Source organism: Phaethon aethereus (assembly GCF_964289735.1).
Source record: "Phaethon aethereus genome assembly, chromosome: 10".
In the NCBI taxonomy this organism is placed as follows: domain Eukaryota; kingdom Metazoa; phylum Chordata; class Aves; order Phaethontiformes; family Phaethontidae; genus Phaethon; species Phaethon aethereus.
In genome coordinates, this window is record NC_138586.1 from 13,383,641 (window position 1) to 13,389,640 (window position 6,000).

The following is a 6,000-nucleotide window of genomic DNA, read 5'->3' on the forward strand; positions in this document are numbered from 1 at the left end:
TTTTTGACGATGTATAGTTCAGTGTCATCTATTCACCTGCTGGCTCTGCAGCTATTTTTCTGATCTTTCTTGATTAATAAAAGAATGTGTTCTAATGAACAGTTGCAGCTACCTTTCAGTCTGCCTTCTCTATGTTATGTCCCGAGAGACTTCCTAAAAGTGAGATAAGAGGAACTTTGCATAACAAAGCATCACTTAAAGGCTGGAATGTGGCAAAAGCTTTTCTTTGGCCAATCCAGAGCTACAGAGGTGGGTAACCAAAATATTTCTTTTACTAGCTGCTGGACAAATATATTCATTTAACATTGTTAATCATGCAGAAAACAAAGGTATTTGCTCAATGATCAAAGTGGAGAGGACAAGCAGGGCCTTGCATGTTGATGGAGTTTAGGCACACTTAACCAAAAACTTGTACGCACTTTAAAAACAAAATGGCTTGGGTCCTGAATTCTTCTGGCATAGAAGTAGAGGAAGATAATTGACCAGCTAGGTTGCAGACAGTATGCATGCAGCTAAGTTTGTGGCAGGCTGTAATGAGAAGATGAATTCTCCATGATAGATTGAAGACACTGACGGAGTGTTTCAAAGTATATTTTTTTGTTTTGTCAGGAATTTTCAGAATTCACAGCATGTTTGTAATATACTGCATTATAACTCCTAGGACAAATTAAGCTGGTGTCTGGACATTTCAACCACTTCCCTTAAAAGTGGACCCATTGCTTGGGTCGGAATAATATGACCCAACTTCTGCAGTGTTAGTGCACTGGAAAATGGGTACCTCAGTTATGATTCATCACAAGCTATCAAATATGCCAATAACACTATGGGGCCACTCCAATTTGTATCTGCTTAAGTTTCCATCAATTGCATTTGAATGTCTTTTATTCCTACTCTACAACGCTATGGTGGAGGGGAACAATGCAGATGTAGGAAAAGGCTGACATCATTACTCCTGACTCAGTTTGTACTGCCAGTGGTTGCCAAGAAGCTACAGTAAGGCTGTTTCTTGGAAAAAGGTTGTCTTTGTGGTCCCTAGACAATATGCTGCTTCATTTTTGCATTTCTTATACAGATTACAGGAAAAGTGGGAGATTGACCTGTATTGTTACACATGTGAAGATAACATTTGCCCAAATTCATTCAGTAAATCCATGGCAAAGCAAAGTAAAACTCTGCTCTTGTGAGCCCTATTCTAGTGCTCTATCCATGAGGTGATGTTGCATTTATAGTTGTCAGTAGTAATTTACTAAGTCTTAAGTCACCAAGTCCTGCTTAATTTAATGTCAATATTTGATACTGAAGATGAGTTTGGCACATTGTGCCTCTCTCCGGTGTTTCAGTTTCCTATAGAAATGAGCATATGCCACACTGCTATCCATGTCCTATTTTCTCCCTAAATATTTTTTAACCTGGTGGCATTTTATGTGCATTCAAGAGAGAAAATCTGAGGTAAGTATGTTTTGTAAGAAAGTTTGCTGCTGAATAGAAAAGAGAAATACAAATTAGTACTGCCTAAGGGAGAAGTTCTAGTGTGATTTCTTGTACCTGCTGGCCAGTCACTCTGTACACCCATACTCCAGGCTACAGTAGGTCCTCCATACCACTCCATGAAGGGAAGCTGGCAAGTTGGTGGCATAGCAGGATTGGGAGGGTATTGCAGGGAAAGGGAGATGTGTTGTCAGGGGGAAGATGAAATCACAGTGTTAAGGTATATGAATACGGGGAACACATTCATAGGAAGCCAGGCTTCGTATATTCCATTGTTTGAAAGGACAAGCTCTACTGCTGTTTTCAAGAGAGTAGAAACATTGGTCCGGGGCTGGGCAATTTGCTGTTCTGATCGGGTCCGTTGCCTGAATACACCATCACAACATGGAGATCCTCTCACATTCTTACTTTCTTCCTATCAAGGAGACAGAGGCTGCCCTAGGCAAAAGGTTGAGGTTTTTTTTCCCCATACATCATCCCAAGAGGAAACTGGTCAAAAGGACATGCAAGGCTGCCAAACTTCCTAGAAATAGGGCTACCGCCAGCTACAAGAGATTTAACTTTTTTGCAAGGGCTTGAAGGCAGTTTTGCTTTGCTGAAGTAGCGCTGGCATAAATCCTTTTGAAGGGGATACAAAACCCCCTTTGCCTCTGAACATCCAAACTGCTGCCTAAGTACCACTCTAACACCTGCAAGCATCTTAATTAATCAAAATTATGAGCCCAGTTAAACAACCCAGCCATTAAGCATCATCAAGCTTTATTTAGTTCCCTAAGAAACATCTTGATTAAATGTATTGCAGATAAGTAGAGGGTACTGTAGCTGTGGAAATGAGATAGAGGCTGTTTACAGTAGTATCCCAATAAACTGCAGGTTGTCATCTCGCCTTGTTCATGCAGTCTGTCCTCCAGTTGTGGTGGCAGAGCCACTATTCCCATTTTGACTTGTTCCTGCCTTCTGTCAGAACTATGGTATTGTGCTAAGGTACACAGCTCAGCTTGCTCTGTGTGTTTCACCTCTCTTCATAGTCTATTTTGTCCGCATACCTTCTGAGGGAAAGATACTTTCCTCATTCTACAGCCTGAAGAAAGAGAAAACCCAGAAGAGTTGCTCCATATCCACACCCAAGACAGAGCAAGAACTTAAATTTAGATTTTTCCTTTAAGCCTGCAGTCTATTTTCTGGGCTGCTCTCATTCCCATCTTCCTCCAGGTCTGCTGTTGGTATCATCATATACCCCTTGTATTTGTTTTAAAAGGAAGACTACTTAATTTTTCTGCTGTTAAGTTTAAAGTTTGTATCAAAAATTTCTATTTACTTTCATTGTGTGAAACACTGCTTTAGCGGTATCTGCTTCCCTCCAGATAAAGTTTATCTAAAATAACTGAACTGTATCTATGCGTACAGAAAGATCTCTCCCCTACAGCCTACAGAGTAAATAAGGAGACAAGACTGGTATTGCTTCTTTCTCATCCAACTTTGGGCCCTGATGCTCAGTGCATGAGACTGGATCCTGCAGGCAAAACACAGCTCTGCAGCATCCCTTGCAGGCTGCACTCAGAGGAGTGCAAATACACACAGGAAACTCCCAGTGAAGTAGCCTCTGTCCTCAAGGCCTTCCAGATTTTCTCATTCAGGTAGCAGGTGTCTGCTTTTGGCAGTATCTAGTCTGGATGTTTGACAGCACGGGCTACTGGATATACAGCAAAACAGACCGATGAATAGAAAAGGGAAATACAAATTAGTACTGCCTAAGGGGGAAGTTCTAGTGTGTTTTCTTGTACCTGCTGGCCAGTCACTCTGTACATCCGTACTCGAGGCTACAGTAGGTCCTCCATACCACTCCATGAAGGGAAGCTGGCAAGTTGGTGACATATCAGGATAGGGAAGGTATTGCAGGGAAAGGGACATGTGGGGCAAGGGCGTGCATCAATGCCAAGCCATGCAGGCAGCACCTCTAATATGTCCAGCAAGCTCACTGCATGCTCACGTATCCATTGCTTGTGCGCCTCCTCATGCTGGAGTGGGTGCCTTCGAACTGCTGGTGCTGGCAGACCTTTACCCTCTTCTCTGCAGCACTTGCAGCTTGGATTCATCCTTATTCTCTGGGATCCCCTTCAAGAGCTGTCGCCATGGACAGTCATTCACTGTTGTCTGCCTATGGTCTTGGCTCCAGGGAAGGTGCCTGGAATCTGCTGGGGATTGGGTTATTTCTTTCCTATAAACTTCACAAACAGGAGACAATTTTTCTCTTTGTGTCTCTCTTTGCTCTTTTTGTGTCTCTCCCTGTCTTCTCCTTCAGCTAGATTTTACTTTCAGATTGAGATGCAGAACAGCCTGCTCCCATTTTTCTTTTTCCCTCTCGTTTGTTCCATGCTCATTTCAGGGGACTCTGATCTCTTCTCTCCTAAGTGCTTTATCTCACTTCCCTCAGTGTTCTCACATTAGGACATTTCTCACCAGAGTCTCCTCACAAGTTGCAGTTGCTATATCTGACCCTTGCTGGATATGCCAAATGTTGGTGTCATTCATCTCCCCTCACTCAGCATAATGCTGGCTGAAGCTCTTTGTTCTTCCTTGCTATGCATCTGGTCTGTGTGCATGGGAAGGGGACACAAGCAGGAGCGCCACAGGCAGAACCTGGATTGCATTAAGGCAGTTCTCTTGAAGGACCACGGCACAAAAGCAGCAGATGCGGCAGGTCAAGGCAGAGCTGTGCAAGGAGTGTTGACAGAATTGAGGAGGGGCCCCTTGGCATAGGCACAACCTGCTTATGTCTATGCTTCAAATGTAGCCAGCCCCACATCTCCCCTGTGCAAATAGAGCTGGTTATGGAAAAAATCAGAATCATTCAGAATGATTCTCCCAAGGCCTGAAAAATTTCTTTCTGCTTCTCAATATGTCTCTCTGTGTCTCAGATGAGTACTTAAAGAAGTTTTTGAGATCCAGTCCAGGGCAACGGTGACACAGACAACACAGGAGTGCCTTTGGTTTTGGAGTATTTCTCTCAGTCCATTGAAATCTTTGACTACTTTGGGCTTACTCATCTCAAGGTCTCCTTTTCATCTCTTTTCTCTGTCTTCACACACTCATTTCTGAAGAAAAAATCATAGGAAGCTGCCAGCATGGTAGCAGATACTATCCACCTACAATCCATAGAGACCCTCTCTCTCTAAATGTGAGCCTCCTTTGTGGATCCCAGCAGCCTGACAGCTCACTTCTGATGCTGATCAGCATTTTTTTTAATCCACGACATTTTAACTTGGTAGTATCTCAACCCAGCAAAGACTGCCAAGGTAGCTAGGTTGTATTTGGCAACCTACCTCCTGCAGCTGCTCAGCAGGAATGAACAGAGCCATAGACCTCTTCTGGAAAATTCTTTTCCTGTTGGAAAGCTGCATATAAAGGAAGAGGATAAGAATGGAGATAGACACAGCTGATTTTGTTAACTCATAAGGACATGATGTGGGCAAGCCAGACATTTCATAGACTAGGAACTGTAGCAGATGGAAGCATGAATGCTTGAGATTAATGATGCTGTAAGCTTTGGTTGGGTTCCACCCCGCACACATCCCCAAGTAATGAGAGTCTACCAGCCCCGTAGTTTTCTCTGTCTGGGGACCCAGGTGATGGGATCTCCTGGCCAATAACTTTCTTCCTGGAGGACTCAGATTCCTGTAGCCATATCCCTGAAGGAGAGCCTTGGGTGGCACTGTGGCAAGCTGGCAAGTATATAGACGGGAACGAGGGGTTGACCTCACCTGGGATAGTCAGCTCTCCCTTGACTCAACTGAGCTGATCTGAGCCACCTGGGAGCCAAAGGGCTCAATCAGGATGAGTTAAAGGTTGCAGAGCAGCGCTGGGAGAAGCTAAGCAAGCAGAGGAGCTAGTAGGGGTAGTAGGTGTGATGTTCATGGTATTCCTGGGGCTTCGTGGGAGAGGAGGGAAAGTTGTATGACTACTGTATGAGAAACAGTAAGGTAGCTGGAAGATGCATGATTTGTCTTGGCTTTGGGACTATCTGTGCTGTGCCTGGGAGATTGAAGAGGCAATTGGCCAACAGCTGGATGTGGGAAGTTCTGACAAGGTGGGAAGTGTTTCTTGCTTTGTTCTGTGTCACAGGTACTGTATGAAGGCTAGACTGTCAGTGTGACTTAGCTGGATGTATGGCTCTTGGTCAGCAGCAACTGTCAGAAGTGTAACAAGCTTCTGGGGGGAACCTGAGGTGCTGAGGGGAGCTACAGGAGGTTACAGGAAAATGCTGCAAGTGCCACCTGGGCCCCTTGCACTGTGATTTGCCTTTAGTAACTTGCCGCCAGACCTGGATGATCATATATCTGTGAAGCTGCTTGGAGGCCAGTGACTAATGTGAGTGAAGGTGTTGCAGGCTATTGCTGATGTGTGTGGTGGAGAGCTAGGCAAGGCTCTGAGCCTTGGCACAAGAGACCACCAGTGGGACTGGAGGGTGCAGGCAGAGCTATATGGGAATTTGGGGATAGGAGCTTAGGGACA